General features: G+C 39.4%; 1 pseudogene; it reads right to left on the bottom strand.

The window, feature by feature from the left end:
* Positions 1 to 17,299: 17,299 nt before the first annotated feature.
* LOC125474069 lies at positions 17,300 to 17,410 on the bottom strand (annotated as a pseudogene).
* Between the last annotated feature and the right edge of the window lie 1,134 nt (positions 17,411 to 18,544).

Below are 18,544 nucleotides of genomic sequence, written 5' to 3' on the forward strand. Positions count from 1 at the left end.
CTAGAAGGCTTAGGGTTAATGGATGGTGGATGGGAGAATGCGGCTGATTAGAATGAATGGGAAGTGACGGCTACAAGATTATGGTTTAGGGTTTATGAATGAATGGCTGAGATGGTTTTGAATGAATGAATCAGATGGTCACGGCTTAAGGGGATTTTTTGTGGCTGAAATGGTTAAAGGTGATGCGAGAATTATACGCACATAAATTAAACCCTCTTTTTATCAATTGTAGTATAAGTATAAGTAGGGATCGTTCTTAACCGGGGATTAGGAGGGATTGCAAAATCACTTGGAAACTGACTCAAAAACGTAAAATAAAGTTTAAAACACTAAACTAGACTCAAAGAATGCAAAACTAAACATTTAAAACACTAAAACAAACCAAAGGACTCAAAACAGCCCCAAAACACTCAAAACTGCCTTAAAAACACAATCTGGGCAGTTTTGAGCACTTTGGTGAATTTGGACGAATGTGTGTAATAAATTGAATCAAAACACTTATAAACACAAACTAAGACACTTTAACACTAAACTAGACTCAAAGAATGCAAAACTAAACACTTAAAACACTAAAACAAACCAAAAGACTCAAACAGCACCCAAAACACTCAAAACTGCCTTAAAAACACTTTCTGGGCAGTTTTGAGCACTTTGACTACTTTGGACGAAATTGGGTAATAAAATGATTCAAAACACTTAGAAACACAAACTAAGACACTTTCTAACTAAGTTGGACACTAAAGCAAGGGGGGATTGAGTTTTGGACGAAATTAAACTAATTGCACAAATTCTAATTAAAACAGATTGTAAGTATGAATGTGATGGATTGCTAGCTAAGGGGTTCATCTCCACACATGTTACACTTGCATAATAAAAAGATTTCCAATTGCATTTCAATAAACCATGAATTCTCAACACCCCAAGTTAACCGTGATGCACTAATTAACCTTCAAATCTTCCTAACGTTATTGAATTGGATGATTGCATACGACAACCCAAAACATTCCCCACAAGTCCCCTACATGATTGCATAATAGAGATACAAGCAAGAATCATTACGCTCTATGAAGATTATAAGTGTTGACGAGGCATTCGTTACTATGATTGCATGAAACTTATGCCAAGAATTCGTTTAACGCGATTGTTTATAAGCAACCTCCACTACTTGTGAATATAAGTTCGTAACTATTAGGTGAAACTCACTTATATTCTAGCGTCATATTCATGCATGAAAATTAAGCGTGTACTCTCAATAAACATACATAAATAAGTTATCAATCAAACAGTTAAACAAATTGAATCCACAACTTATGAAACGCAATTAGAAGTAATCAAATCAAAATGCAAGCATAAACATATATTTCGAATCCCCCCTAGCCAAAGGGGGCTTTAGTTCCTCATACGTACAAAACAAAGAGAATTGAAATTAAACATTGTAATCGAGGAAAAGAAACACCTAAACATTCCAACAACTCAAACTTGAATTGTATGAACGTTTAGGCACTCTTCTCCTCCTCTTCGTTGTAGCACAAGGTCTAAGGATAGTTTGATGGTGTGGATGTGTGTTTGAATGAATGAATTTCTGAAATGGAAGAATGAATGAGAATGAATGGGAATGAATGAATTGTGGCTGCAATGGATGCTTATTTATAGGTGAAAAGGAGGGAATATGACAGCTAGGAACTTGGTGGAAATCTGGAATGGTGATGGGAGATGCATGTGGCTGATTTATGCATGTGATTAAAGGGTAATGACAGCTAGGTTATGATGATGAATGCATGTGCAAAGTTGGTTGAATGATTATGGGTGCATGTGGCTGATTTATGGTGCAATGATGAAAGGCAAAGTGCATGTGGCTGATTTGTGAAGGGAATGCATGTGGAATGAATGTGTGAATGATGGCAGATTGTGTATGTGAATGATTAGGGTGAATGTGCATGTGCTTTGACAGCTAGGTTGAATAAATTAAAGGGAGTGCATGTGGCTTGGCTGGAATGATTGGAATGCAATCTGAAACGGGATGTGTTGGTGTGAATTTCTGGTACAAAGGGCCTCCTTTGGTCTTCAATTTCGTCCATCTACTTGGCTTCAAGTATATGCAATCCATTTAACGCCCCAAACTACTCCAAAATGCACCGAAATGCACCATTTTGCATACTTTGCCCTTAGAACCTGAAAACACACAAAAGAAGCATAAAGGACTAAAATAACTAAAGAAACATAACGTAAATGCACGAGAACAAGCCATTTAAGTCGCATGAATATGCTCCTATCAAATACCCCTACACTTATCTTTTGCTAGTCCTCGAGCAAAACAGAAAGAAAAACAAAACAAAACGAAACAAAACGAAACAAAACAAAACAAGTAAAACACAACCTAAACCTTCCAACAATCGTCTTAGGGATTTCCAATGCACATGACATGTTAAAAATCATCATTCCCACAGATTTTAGTCATCTTCACACTTAATTACATTCTTAATCACAGTCACCACATACTATTTCACAATTAAGCATTTAAAACCATGTTTTGAATGTAGTAACATGCCTTAGAGAATTTGCTCAATTCCTCACAAGATATGCACTCAATTTTTACTCAGATTTTCTGACTACACACCCTACACTAAGTATATGTGAGAAGATTGATGTAAACATGAAACCGAACACTCACATATATGTATCACAAAGAACGCAATTTCTGGAGTTAATAAGCATGTTTAGATATGATCTCATGAATGGCATGCTACTACTTAGACGCGAGAACCAGTGACACCATATGCTCATACCAAGTTCAAACTCCACAAATTGAAACACATAACACTCAAGATTGAAGTCACGGGTTGTAATGGGGTTCGGGGCGTGTGGATAACAAAGAAGGGATATGGAAAACAAAGGTTCTTAAAGAAATAGTGAGCAAAGCACTTGAATCAACTTAGAATTCACTTTTGAATGAAAACTCAACTTTTGAACAAAAAGGGAGAATTTAGACAATTTACGGCCAGAATTGGTGTTTTGGACCCTTTCTTCAATCACTCATTCTTTCATTTTTTTCAAGTTTGTTTTTTCTCTTTCTTTCTTTCTTTTCTTTTTTCTTTTTCGTTTCTTTTGAATCTCAAAACTACATAAACACTTAAACATTCTCTCCCCCACACTCATTTTCTTTCATAATGTAACTCAAAAGGAATTCAATTAAGTCATGCTCACTATCTTTTAAGAACAAGGGTGGGGATTGTCCTAAACTAGGCTAGGTGAAGAAAATGTGGGTAAACAAAGAATAAAGGCTAAACAAGGCTCAACGGGGTTAAAACTTACAACATATACGAAATATGGGAAGTAAGGCTATTTGGCTATGGTGGTGGTCACTACACAACTTCTTCTTGAATATGTGTTATGCAAATCAATAACATGCTTTGAATGAAATGGGCATGAGTTCTAGCATTTGGAACTATATGATGAAACGCCTTCTAAGTAGTAACCAAGCAAAGAATAATGAGATCATGCAACGACTTTAGAAAACAAGAAATCACAGATTATACTCTCCAAAGAACGTTATAGGCTCAAGTCTTTCAGGGTTGTAGCGTTTGTTTGAGTTCCTTCCTTCAGGCATGTTACAAAAACTAATTTTTCTTTTATGATTGCATGTGAAGTCATACATTATAACCATAACCAAGCATATACCAAGAGTAAATCAAACTTTTCTCTATGTCTATAACTCTTTTTAACAGTCATGCAATTAAAAACCAAATCCTGAGGCAAGTGTTGGAAGGTACCTACGACACAAAAACGACTCAAAACACTCTTTTTAGGCTTTTCAAAACATGTTTTTCAAATTTTTATGTGAGTTTCGGAGTTATAACACAAAACACACTAAAACACTCCAAATCAGTTTAAAAACATTTTAAAACAGCAAGGAACAACACTAGAAGTTATGGGTGATAAAATCCCGCGAATTTGCATCAAATATACTTAGTTACCCCCCCACACTTAAATGAAACATTGTCCTCAATGTTTTAAGCTTAAAACACACCAAACAAAAGTAAACACATAAATAGCAACTAAACATACTAAACATGGCAGAATGTATCTAACAAAGAGAAGAGTTTAGGGATGCAAATCTGGTTATGGAGTGTAAATTCCATCTTCTCCTTGGTGATTGCAGTGAGGCTTCATCGTGAGTTTTTCCACAGGCAACTCTTGAACTGAGCTGGAGATTCTTTTGGTTTCCTCCGATCGTTGATTTTCCTTTGTGCTACTCTTGAACTGGGCAGCAGGATTCTTTTGGTCTCCCCCGAAGGTCTGAGCTTACTCCTTTTATCTGTTTCTTTGTTCTATCTCTCCAATTCGTATTGAAGAGGGTTAGAGGATAGCTCAGCATATGCTTGTCTCCTCATGCTTCAATGTATCATTTTCCTTTGCCTTACTTGCTCCCCTTTGCAGAAGTGGTCCCTTCTCTGGAAGTGTATCAACCATTGAAGATGACTACTCAAGAGCAACGCTAGGTAAGCAACCAGGGAATAGAGTCCAGGTAGACTCCAAGTGCCGGCTGATTGCTTCTTTCACTTTGCCATGCACGTAATATCAAGGACAAAGGAAAAGACAGGGAAAGAGCATGATATGAGATACCTTTGCTTTCGCCTTTGATGATATGAGATACCTTTGCTTTCGAAGAGGCAGCGAATGTCTCCACATGCTTCGATCCACCGTTTCCTCTTGCCTCCTTTGTACTCCAGGCATTTGGTATCTTCTTTGGGGGATACATCCATGGTTGAAAATGTGTTCTCAAGAGAAGGAGAAAACTGAGCATGTTTGAGAGGGTTGGTTGCAGCTTACATTTTCGGCCGAGAAGGAAAGTTATGCGTTTGTGGGTGTATGCCTTGCCATGAATGTTGATGTATATAGGAATTGTAACGGCAAATGGCAGTGCGGATGCGGCAATGTCCTCCACGCGTCTTCTGAAAAGCCGGGAGCTTTTGACAAAGTGGCACGCGTCTTCTGAAAAGCCGGGAGCTTTCGACAAAGTGGCACACGCTTTCTGAAAAGCCGGGAGCTTTCGGCTTTGTCTCCCACGCTTGTCGGCAAAAGTGTGCAGCTGATTTCTCACCTTCCACGCGTCTTCTGAAAAGCTGGGAGCTTTTGACAAAGTTACACACGCTTTCTGAAAAGTCGGGATTGCGTCTGACGAGCTGGCGATCTTTATGCCGGAAATTCTGGTTTTGAAGAGTAGTGTCTCTTCATTTCTGAATCGGTGAACGCCTCTCCTTTAATAGAGGTGATCGATAACCTCTAGCATGCACACTTGAAAATTGCCCAGAATTCGTCTCCGGCCCGTCGAGATTTCACTCCATCCAACCCTTCTCTTTTAACTTCTTGAAAAAATGGCTAGCTCATCTAACCCATCGAACATTTGCTTAGATTTGAGTCTAAGAAATGATCCTGTTGCGCCGCGTCAGGATAAGGTATGGTGCCCATCTTTCTTATCTTCTCATGGCCCTCTTACAGATGAGGACTCTGTGATGACGGATGCAACAACGGCTACGATAGTAGCTCAGAACCTCCTCACTCCCAAAGATAGTCAGCTGCTTTCAGGACGGTCCGATGAGTTGGCCGTTCAAGAGTCCCTGGCTCTCAGTGTTCAGTGCGCTGGCTCTGTGTCCAACATGGGCCAACGCCTACTTGCTCGCTCCCGTCAGGTTGAATCCTTGATGGCGGAGGTGGAAAGTCTTAAGCAGGAGATCAAACAGCTTAAGTACGAGAACCGAAGTTTGCACGTGCTTGCCAACAATTATTCGACAGGCATGAAGAGGAAGCTTGATGAGCTTGATGACCGTCAAAGGCTTGCGGCTTTCTTCCAGAGGCACCTTTTCCCTGGGTCATCCAGCGTTCCACCAAGGATTGGGGCCTTGAATGATCTATCTTCGGTGCCTCCCGCTCCTATGCCTCTTGCTCCGATGCCTTCTGCTCCGATGCCTCCTGCTCCGATGCCACCTGCTCCGAGAGTGTTGCCACGTAGTGGGGCCTCACGTACACAACCCTTGTGAAGGCTCCACCTTTCTCTTTCTTTGTTAGATACATTTGTAATTTCTCGAAAATTAATGAACAAGCTTTGTTTTATTCAGTGCATTGGGTTGCCTCCCAAGTAGCGCTTTCTTTTACGTCTTGCAGCCGGACGAAGCCTTCTTAGGCTCAATTTTGAACCCACGGCATGGAATTTATCTTTGAATGGGGGGTGATACTTGAGATGATCCGATAATGGTTTAAATTCGAGAGTGGGTGCCTGGATCATTAACATCATATCAGTATAAAACAAAATTGAAATTCGGGGAGGCGGCTTACCTGTGTGCTCTGACAAGAACTCAATGACAAACACCACTCCCTTGAAAGTTTCAGGGATATTAGACTTGGCCAGATTGCATGTGATGGTTATGACTTGTCCGATGTCATCAAATTCAACTTCTTTGGGTTTTGTGGTTTCAAATAAGTCCTCTTTGACGAATTCTTGATATTCCCCCGTCACATCTTGCTCTTGATTCTTTGGAAAGGATTCGAAGATGCCTTTCTCACCCTCTTCTTCCTTGGATTGCATGATCCTGCAAGGAATAGGGACATTCAGTGGAACGGGGTTAGAAATAATTAACTTTGGAACAACCTTACCTGAATTGGATGGCGTAGGAGCAATAGGTGCCTGCGGCAAAGGTGTTTCCTCTTCCTCAATTAGCAGCTCCTTATCCACTTCTAGGCTATGTTTGGACATTTTTAGGTCAGCTCCAACCTCCATAGCACTTCCCAAAGTGATAGCATTATGGATTTCAAAATCTTCCTTCGAGTTTTCAATAGTTGAGTTGGAGAGTTCACTTTGCTCTTGAATTTGTTTCATGAACTCCATAATCTGCCCAATTTGCTCCTCCAATTTACCCAACTTCTTTTCTTGATTTTGTTCGTCCTTGTTTTGAGTTTGGACTTCCTGCGTCAAAGTAGTAAGTAATTGAAAAATCGTATCATTATCACTTGAATTACTTACATTGCTTTAGGCAGGTTGTGGTGGCTGCATAGGTGCTGTATAGAACTCCTTATATGGTTGCCAATATTCTCCTTGTTGAGCCTCCTCGACTTGGTTTTGTGAGCCCTGCACCGAAGAAATTAATTCATTAAGAGCTTGATTATAATCTATTGACAAACCTTGGTTTGGTTGGGCATATTGAATATGAGGTTGTGGTGGATGCATAGACGTTGAATAGAACTCCTCATAGGGCTGCCAATATCCTTCTTGTTGAATATGTTGAGGTTCCCACCACGTAGAGTTTGAATGATCACTCCAATCCGAATTGTAATTATTGGAAAACACGTCGTTCCTTGATTGATTATGATCAAATGTACCAACTCTTTGCATTTGGTACTCTTCCATAAGCTGTGACAAAAGGGAAGCATTATCAAGTGCCATGTCTTGCGTCTAAAATCAACAAAATAAAACTAAAAATATATACACACAAACGAAAATAAAACAATCCAAGAGATTAGCAAAGTTGCTAATCCCCGGCAACGGCGCCAAAATTTGATGCGAGAATTATACGCACACAAATTAAACCCTCTTTTTATCAATTGTAGTATAAGTATAAGTAGGGATCGTTCTTAACCGGGGATTAGGAGGGATTGCAAAATCACTTGGAAACTGACTCAAAAACGTAAAATAAAGTTTAAAACACTAAACTAGACTCAAAGAATGCAAAACTAAACATTTAAAACACTAAAACAAACCAAAGGACTCAAAACAGCCCCAAAACACTCAAAACTGCCTTAAAAACACAATCTGGGCAGTTTTGAGCACTTTGGTGAATTTGGACGAATGTGTGTAATAAATTGAATCAAAACACTTATAAACACAAACTAAGACACTTTAACACTAAACTAGACTCAAAGAATGCAAAACTAAACACTTAAAACACTAAAACAAACCAAAAGACTCAAACAGCACCCAAAACACTCAAAACTGCCTTAAAAACACTTTCTGGGCAGTTTTGAGCACTTTGACTACTTTGGACGAAATTGGGTAATAAAATGAATCAAAACACTTAGAAACACAAACTAAGACACTTTCTAACTAAGTTGGACACTAAAGCTAGGGGGGATTGAGTTTTGGACGAAATTAAACTAATTGCACAGATTCTAATTAAAACAGATTGTAAGTATGAATGTGATGGATTGCTAGCTAAGGGGTTCATCTCCACACATGTTACACTTGCATAATAAAAAGATTTCCAATTGCATTTCAATAAACCATGAATTCTCAACACCCCAAGTTAACCGTGATGCACTAATTAACCTTCAAATCTTCCTAACGTTATTGAATTGGATGATTGCATACGACAACCCAAAACATTCCCCACAAGTCCCCTACATGATTGCATAATAGAGATACAAGCAAGAATCATTACGCTCTATGAAGATTATAAGTGTTGACGAGGCATTCGTTACTATGATTGCATGAAACTTATGCCAAGAATTCGTTTAACGCGATTGTTTATAAGCAACCTCCACTACTTGTGAATATAAGTTCGTAACTATTAGGTGAAACTCACTTATATTCTAGCGTCATATTCATGCATGAAAATTAAGCGTGTACTCTCAATAAACATACATAAATAAGTTATCAATCAAACAGTTAAAGAAATTGAATCCACATCTTATGAAACGCAATTAGAAGTAATCAAATCAAAATGCAAGCATAAACATATATTTCGAATCCCCCCCCTAGCCAAGGGGGGGGTTTAGTTCCTCATACGTACAAAACAAAGAGAATTGAAATTAAACATTGGAATCGAGGAAAAGAAACACCTAAACATTCCAACAACTCAAACTTGAATTGTATGAACGTTTAGGCACTCTTCTCCTCCTCTTCGTTGTAGCACAAGGTCTAAGGATAGTTTGATGGTGTGGATGTGTGTTTGAATGAATGAATTTCTGAAATGGAAGAATGTATGAGAATGAATGGGAATGAATGAATTGTGGCTGCAATGGATGCTTATTTATAGGTGAAAAGGAGGGAATATGATAGCTAGGAACTTGGTGGAAATCTGGAATGGTGATGGGAGATGCATGTGGCTGATTTATGCATGTGATTAAAGGGTAATGACAGCTAGGTTATGATGATGAATGCATGTGCAAAGTTGGTTGAATGATTATGGGTGCATGTGGCTGATTTATGGTGCAATGATGAAAGGCAAAGTGCATGTGGCTGATTGTGAAGGGAATGCATGTGGAATGAATGTGTGAATGATGGCAGATTGTGTATGTGAATGATTAGGGTGAATGTGCATGTGCTTTGACAGCTAGGTTGAATAAATTAAAGGGAGTGCATGTGGCTTGGCTGGAATGATTGGAATGCAATCTGAAATGGGATGTGTTGGTGTGAATTTCTGGTACAAAGGGCCTCCTTTGGTCTTCAATTTCGTCCATCTACTTGGCTTCAAGTATATGCAATCCATTTAACGCCCCAAACTACTCCAAAATGCACCATTTTGCATACTTTGCCCTTAGAACCTGAAAACACACAAAAGAAGCATAAAGGACTAAAATAACTAAAGAAACATAACGTAAATGCACGAGAACAAGCCATTTAAGTCGCATGAATATGCTCCTATCACTTATCCATGGAGCCAAGTAGATGGACGAAATTGAAGATCAAACCATTCACTTATCACTTATCACTTCCATTCACTTATCACTTATCACTTCCATTCACTTATCACTCACAACATATCATTCATTTATCACTTAACATATCATTCACTTATCACTTATCAAACCATTCACTTATCATATCATTCACTTATCATATCATTCACTTATCATATCATACACTTATCACTTATCACAACAACAACCTTGCACATGCACTTCCCCCTTTAACAATCGCACACCTTGACATTATTCTTTCATCAACCCACCACAAATCCAACTATGCCGTGCCTCCCATCATAATTACTCCACCAATTCAGCCACAAGACATTATCATTGCATTTCCACCTCTTTCACAACCTAATCCACATGCACATTCATCCACCTTTCTTCCAAAACCACTCCACCTTGCCGTGCATTACTACCATCAGATTTCCAGCATTTCCATGTGCTTTCCCCTTTGTTCTAGCCACCCCACATGTCCCTTTAATCATTCAAACATGCAGCCACATATTCCACCATTTGCCGTGCAAAACATCTCCACACTTCACATGCAAAACAGCAATCATTCCAACACAAAACAGCCTATCCTTTGTGCCGTGCATTCCCAATCCCTTTCCAGCATTTCACATGCATTTCCACCTTCTTACTTCATCATTTCAGCCACATATACACCCCACATGTCCCTTTAATCATTCAACACATGCATCAACACACCAACAACAATCAATGCCGTGCACTCCTTTTGCATTTCCAGTATGCATTCACATGCATTTTCAGCACCATTCTCCCTAATGCCGTGCCTTCCCCTTAGATTTTCAACAACTTCTCTTAATCATTTAGCCACCACATGCATATATTCCCTCCCCTAGCTGCCATTCACAACAAGCACATGCAAACACATGTTTTCTCTTAACCAAATCAGCCAACACATGCCATAAAGCCAACCTTGCCGTGCATCCCTTCCACTTTCCAGCTTTCACATGTTGTCCTAGCTGTTTTTCCATCATTCCTCCACACAAACACCTTAAACAAACAGCCACATTCTCATCCACTCCTCCTATAAATACCCTTGCATTCCCATTACCTAAACATCATCTCATTTCATACACAACACACCACAAACACATCCCTTTCTCCCTTGTGCCGTGAGTCTCCCTTAGAATCCAAAAACCATTCTTCCATTTCCACCACCCCTCATCCACTTCCATAATTCCACACTTCCATCCCCCTAACCAACTATCCCTAGACCTTATGCTACAACGAAGAGGAAGAGAAGAGGGCCTAAACGTTCATACAATTCAAGTTTGAGTTGTTGGAATGTTTAGGCGTTTCTTTGATTTCAATGTTTAATTTCAATTCTCTTTGTTTTGTACGTATGAGGAACTAAACCCCCCCTTAGCTAGGGGGTGATTCGAAATATATGTTTATGCTTGCAATATGATTTGATTACTTTTAATTACGTTTCATAAGTTGTGAATTCAATTTGTTTAACTATTTGATTGATATCCTATTTATGTATGTTTATTAAGAATGAACGCTTAATTTTCATGCATGAATTTGACGCTAGAATATAAGTGAGTTTCACGTAATAGTTATGAACTTATATTCACAAGTAGTGGAGGTTGCTTATAAACAATCGCGTTAAACAAATTATTGGCATAAGTTTCATGCAATCATAGTAACGAATGCCTCGTCAACACTTATAGTTTTCATGTTGCTTAATGATTCTTGCTTGTATCTCTATTATGCAATTCATGTAGGGAACTTGTGAGGAATGCTTTGGGTTGTCGTATGCAATCATCCAATTCATTAACTTAAGGAAAACTTGACGGTTAATTTAAGCGGACCTAATTAACCCGGAGCGTTGAGAATTCATAGTTTATTGAAAAGCAATTAGAAATCGTTTTGTATGCAAGTATAACATGTGTGGAGATGAACCCCTTGGCTAGCATCCATTCATTCTATTTCATCAATTTCATATTTACATTCTGTCTAGTTTATTAACTTGTTTCGTTATTTCAATTTTCGTTCAAATCCAATCCCCCTTTATTTTGTTTAAGTTTTAGTCTTAATCTTTCTTACTTTTAGTTTTGCATTCTTCGAGTTTAGTATAGTGTTTTAAACTTGTTTTTACGTTTTTGAAGTCAAATCCAAGTGGTTAACAAGCCCTCCTAATCCCCGGCCCAGAACGATCCCTACTTACGTACTTACTACAATTGACAAAAAGAGGGTTTAATTTGTGTGCGTATAAAACTCGCATCAAATTTTGGCGCCGTTGCCGGGGATTAGCAACTTTGCTAATCTCTTGGATTGTTTTATTTTCGTTTGTGTGTATATATTTTTAGTTTTATTTTGTTGATTTTAGACGCAAGACATGGCACTTGATAATGCTTCCCTTTTGTCACAGCTTATGGAAGAGTACCAAATGCAAAGAATTGGTACATTTGATCATAATCAATCAAGGAACGACGTGTTTTCCAATAATTACAATTCGGATTGGAGTGATCATTCAAACTCTACGTGGTGGGAACCTCAACATATTCGACAAGAAGGATATTGGCAGCCCTATGAGGAGTTCTATTCAACGTCTATGCATCCACCACAACCTCATATACAATATGCCCAACCAAACCAAGGTTTGTCAATAGATTATAATCAAGCTCTTAATGAATTAATTTCTTCGGTGCAGGGCTCACAAAACCAAGTCGAGGAGGCTCAACAAGGAGAATATTGGCAACCATACGAGGAGTTCTATACAGCACCCATGCAGCCACCACAACCTGCCCAAAGCAATGTAAGTAATTCAAGCGATAATGATACAATTTTTCAATTACTTACTACTTTGATGCAGGAAGTCCAAACTCAAAACAAGGACGAACAAAATCAAGACAAGAAGTTGGGTAAATTGGAGGAGCAAATTGAGCAGATTATGGGGTTCATGAAACAAATTCAAGAGCAAAGTGAACTCTCCAACTCAACTATTGAAAACTCAAAGGAAGATTTTGAAATCCATAATGCTATCACTTTGGGAAATGCTATGGAGGTTGGAACGGACCTTAAATCAAATTACAAGGAAGATGAAAGGTTGCAATTTGAGGAAGAGGAACACACGCAACCTATGGCAAGGGTGGAAACACCTTTGCCGCAGGCACCTATTGCTCCTACGCCATCCAATTCAGGTAAGGTTGTTCCAAAGTTAATTATTGCTAACCCCGTTCCACTGAATATCCCTATTCCTTGCAGGATCATGCAATCCAAGGAAGAAGAGGGTGAGAAAGGCATCTTCGAATCCTTTCCAAAGAATCAAGAGCAAGATGTGACTGGGGAATGTCTAGAAGAGGATATACTTGAGGCAAACAACCCCAAAGAAATTGAATTTTATAACACAGGACAAGGACCAATCCTCACACCACATCTGGGCGAGTGCAAAGTCCCTGAAACATTCAAAGAAGATGTGTTTATCCTTGAGTTCTTGTCGGAGCACACAGGTAAGCCGCCTCCCCGAATTTCAATTTTCTTTTATACTAATATGTTGTTAATGATCCAGGCACCCACTTTAGAATTTGAACCATTATCGGATCATCTCAAGTATCACCCCCCATTCAGAGATAAATTCCATGTCATGGGTCCTAAATGAGCCTAAGAAGGTCTCGTCCGGATGCAAGACGTAAAAGAAAGCGCTACTTGGGAGGCAACCCAATACAGTGAATAAAACAAAGCTTGTTCATTAATTTTCGAGAAATTACAATTGTATCTAAACATGGCAGAAAGATGGAGCCTTCACAAAGGTTGTGTACGTGAGGCCCCACTACGTGGCAACACTCTCGGAACAGAAGGCATCGGAGCGGAAGGCATCGGAGCAGGAGTCATCGAGGCAGAAGGCATCGGAGCGAGAGGCATAGGAGCGGGAGGAACCGAAGATAGATTATTCAAGGCCCCAATCCTTGGTGGAACGCTAGATGATCCAGGAAAGAGGTGCCTCTGGAAAAAAGCTGCAAGCCTTTGACGGTCATCAAGCTCATCAAGCTTCCTTTTCATGCCTGTCGAATAATTGTTGGCAAGCACGTGCAAACTTCGGTTCTCGTACTTAAGCTGTTTGATCTCCTGCTTAAGACTCTCCACCTCCGCCATCAAGGATTCAACCTGACGGGAGCGAGCAAGAAGGCGTTGGCCCATGTTGGACACAGAGCCAGCACACTGAACGCTAAGAGCCAAGGACTCTTGAACAGCCAACTCATCGGACCGTCCTGAAAGCAACTGACTGTCTTTGGGAGTGAGGAGGTTCCGAGCTACTATCATAGCCGTTGTTGCATCTGTCATCACAGAGTCCTCATCTGTAAGAGGGCCATGAGAAGATAAGAAAGACGGGCACCATACCTTACCCTGACGATGCGCGACCGGATCACTGCTTAGACTTAAATCTAAGCAAATGTTCGATGGGTTAGATGAGCTAGCCATTTTTCAAGAAGTTAAAAGAGAAGGATTGGATGGAGTGAAATCTCAACAGGCCGGAGACGATTTCTGGGAAATTTTCAAGTGTGCATGATAGAGGTGATCGATCACCTCTATTAAAGGAGAGGCGTTCACCGATTCAGAAATGAAGAGACACCACTCTTCAAAACTGGAATTTCCGGCGTAAAGATCGCCAGCTCGTCAGACGCAATCCCAGCTTTTCAGAAAGCGTGTGCCACTTTGTCAAAAGCTCCCAGCTTTTCAGAAGACGTGTGGAAGGCGAGAAATCAGCTGCACACTTTAGCCGACAAACGTGGGTGACAAAGCCGAAAGCTCCCGGCTTTCCAGAAAGTGAGTGCAACTTTGTCAAAAGCTCCCGGCTTTTCAGAAGACGCGTGCCACTTTGTCAAAAGCTCCCGACTTTTCAAAAGACGCGTGGAAGACATTGCCGCATCCGCACTGCCATTTGATAAGTCACATTTTGTATACATTTATATCTTCATTATTTGGAGTCTTTGTGATTGTTTTGGATTAAACTAGTTGCATTTTACCTTATTTGGTGTTAGTGTGCAGCCAAGGGTGAATTTGGATCAATGGGAAGGCAAATGAATTAAAAACGTTCCTTTTGGTAGCTGAGCATTATTCTAAACGTGGAGAGGATTCTAGGGAGTTAAATTGAAGTCCAAATGAAGAATCTAGGAAACATGTGACTGCTTGAATTTCAGGAAAAGATGTGGAAGTGTTAAGTGGTGCAATTCGGCCATATTGGGTGATTCTAAGCAAGGCAAAAGCATTGAAGTCAGATTAGGTGATTCCAACACCAAAACATGCATTCACATGCATGTTTGCAACCTTGCCGTGTACTCCCATGCCATTCCAGCTCATTTATGCACTTCTAGCTCTAAAACAGATTCCACACATCCATTCCGTGCTTCCCATGCCATTCCAGCTCCCTTTTGCACCAAGAACATGCAATTCCATTACTTAATTCACTCAGCCATCTTGACACCAACAAACACAATCATACCGTGCAGATTCCATGTTCTAACACCAAAACATGCATTCACATGCATGATTCACAATCTGACCTTGCATTCCATTACCTTTCTCCACTTCATCTTTGCAGAAATCCACATGCATTTTGATTAAATAAACCACATACCTGCAGATCATGTCCACTCCTTGCATCCATCATTCCAGAAATCCATTCATCCCATCATTCCATGTGATTCCAGCCCCCTTTGTCCATGCCGTGTGCTTTCTTCCCCTTTCCAGCCTGTACAACCACTTCCAGATTTACCACTCACTTGTTGCAGCAAGTGCACATGTAGCTCAATTAAACAAACAACATTCATGCATATTCCCTAGTGCCGTGCGTCCACCACCTCAGAAACCCATCAATTCCAGCTCATTTTATGCTCTTCCAGCTCACTTGTGCAGAGGAGATCCAATCTGAATGGCAGCTACATTCATTCCTATAAAACTAGGCACACTTCACACATCAAAGGGTTCTGCATTCATGCCATTTATTCACACATAGCCGCTCTATTTCACCCTATTCTCTGTCCATTCTCTGCCCATTTGCTCTCCCATTTTGCAGAAAACATACCAAGCCGATTTAGTTCATTTGCATCACACTTGGAGAACCAACCCCGAAGGCCACTCTTCAAGGAATTCAACATCAGTTTTGCTTCAAGGGTTTCTTCTTCTTAATTCTATGTTCACTCATGTTATTTATTTTTATGTCAAACCTTTGTAAACATGAAGTGTAACTAATCTCTCCCTAGGGATTCGATGTAGCCTTGCAAAGTTTGCCATGTAATCAAGTTAGAATGCTCAGTTTATCCATCTAATTCTTGCTTCATTCTCTTATATAATTGTGAATTTATGAGTTGATTTGTATGCTTGATCACCAATCGAATTAACCACAGGTTATTTAGCCAAGATTAAAGCATACATCATGTCTAATCTTGGTGGATTTGTGAATGAATGAAGGGAATGTTTGGCAAACATCCTGCCGAGTGTTCCCTTTGGTTTTATGAAAGTTTCTTGTGCACTACATACTTTTGATTAGGAACCAAAGTTGCACATCACAATTAGGTTCATGATTAGAGACATTTGATCAAATCCACACATCATATGGTTGATCATATCCAAGTGAAACAAACTCAAGAAATAGGTAGATGAATGAGTATAAACTAACTTAACAAACATGGACTTAGTCGAGCAATGGTGAAACCGAATCCCTAGCTTCATTTCCATTGGAACTATCTCATTGTATTAGTTATTGATTCATGTATTTGTGTTTACTTCATTTTCTTATACTTTCAAGTTACAACAACAAATCTGCCTAAGTTGATTAGTTTGATTCATTTCGTAGAATTCTTGCAAAACAAGTAATTGCATAGGTCCAATTAGTCCCTGTGGATCGACACCCTTGCTTGTGCCATTGTACTAAACATGTTCTAGCATTAGGAAGGAATTATAACTCAACAAAATGGCGCCGTTGCCGGGGACTGATTTCAGTCCCTTGTAATTGTTTGTTTGCTATTTAAAATTTGTTCTTTTCATTGTAGGTAGATTCTTGATTTTCATTCAAACTTGTGTTACTTTGTTTCAGGTAGTATATGTCAAATAGACTTGTTGAGTTAGGCCAAAGAATTGAACGGTTAAAGGGCCACACTTTGGACAACTTTGTGCCATCAAGTTCCTCCATTATCCGTGAAGAAGAAGAAGGGAATTCACCTAGATCAACAAGTAAAGGATCTGAGCAATTTAATTGGGAAAGAGAAGAAGAGATGGCGGGCAACCAAGATGAACTTCGAGCTTTGGAGGACTTTGCTCAACCAATCATACCAAATTCACCTTCATGCATCTTGCTGCCCACAGAAGCTAGAAACTATGATCTCAAATCTTCACATTTCCATATGTTTCCCTCATTTTATGGCTTACCTAATGAAGACCCTTTAGCTCATATTAAAGAGTTTTACAATGTTGTGAGTGGTTTACCTTTGCAGGGAGTAAGTGAAGCAAATTTGAGGATGAGAGTGTTTCCTTACACCTTGAAAGATAAGGCCAAGAGTTGGTTGATGACTCTAACACCAGGTTCCCTCACCACATGGGATGCCGTGGCTAAGAAGTTCTTGGAGAAGTTCTTTTCCACTCAAAAGACAGCCACATTAAGGGGACAAATCTTCAACTTCAAACAAGATGATGGAGAACCTTTCAATGAGTGTTGGGAGCGTTTTAAAGGCCTCTTGTTGCAATGTCCACATCATGGGTTACCTTTTCACTTACAAATGCAAATTTTCTATGATGGACTAACCCAAACTTGTCAATCAACTGTTCATAATGCAGCAGGTGGAGCATTGAAGAAAAAGAATGCTCAAGAGTCATATAACATTTATGAGATGTTGGGGTCTAATGCTCAACACAAAGATTTAAGGGGTAAGAAAGTTGGAGTCTATGAAACAAGTTCTAATCATGAGCTTTTGTTGCAGGTAGCTAACCTAGAAAGGAAGATTGAATCCGTGCTCAACATGGTGCCAAAAGCTAATGAAGTGTGTGCCATTTGCAACATACCAAGCCATCCTACTCACCAATGTCCATCTAGGGAGGCTTACCCCGAGTATGTTCAAGAACAAGTGAACCTCATGAATTCTTACAATCAAAGGCCAAGGAATGATGTGTATTCCAATACATATAACTCAAGTTGGAGAGATCATCCCAACCTTTCATGGAAGAACAACAATCAATTCCAAAATTTCCAACCAAAACCTGCCACTGATGCAAACTAAGTAAGCACACAAATTAAAACCCTCTTGTGACAATTGTAGTATATAAATAAGTAGGGATCGTTCTTAACCGGGGATTAGGAGGGATTGCAAAATCACTTGGAAACTGACTCAAAAACGTAAAATAAAGTTTGAAACACTAAACTAGACTCAAAGAATGCAAAACTAACAATAAAAACACTCAAACAAATCAAAAGACTCAAAGAATACAAAACACTTATAAACACAACTTAAGACACTTTTTAACTAAATTAGACACTAAGGTAAAGGGGATTGAGATTTTGACGAAAATAAATTAAATGCACAAATTGTAATTTAAAGGCAGAATTTAAATATGAATGTGATGAAATATGGAATGAATGCTAGCTAGAAGGTTCTTCTCCACACATGTTACACTTGCATACAAAATGATTTTCAGTTGGTCTTTCGATAAATTATGAAACTCAACACCCCGGGTTAATTAGGTCCGCTTAAATTAACCGTCAAGTTTTCCTTAAGTTAATGAATTGGATGATTGCATGCGACAACCCAAAGCATTCCCCACAAGTTCCCTACATGAATTGCATAATAGAGATACAAGCAAGAATCATTAAGCATCATGAAAACTATAAGTATTGACGAGG

The sequence above is a fragment of a genome, unplaced genomic scaffold, assembly GCF_019419815.1.
Source record: "Pyrus x bretschneideri cultivar Hongxiangsu unplaced genomic scaffold, Pyrus_bretschneideri_v1 Contig118, whole genome shotgun sequence".
Taxonomy (NCBI): Eukaryota; Viridiplantae; Streptophyta; class Magnoliopsida; order Rosales; family Rosaceae; genus Pyrus; species Pyrus x bretschneideri.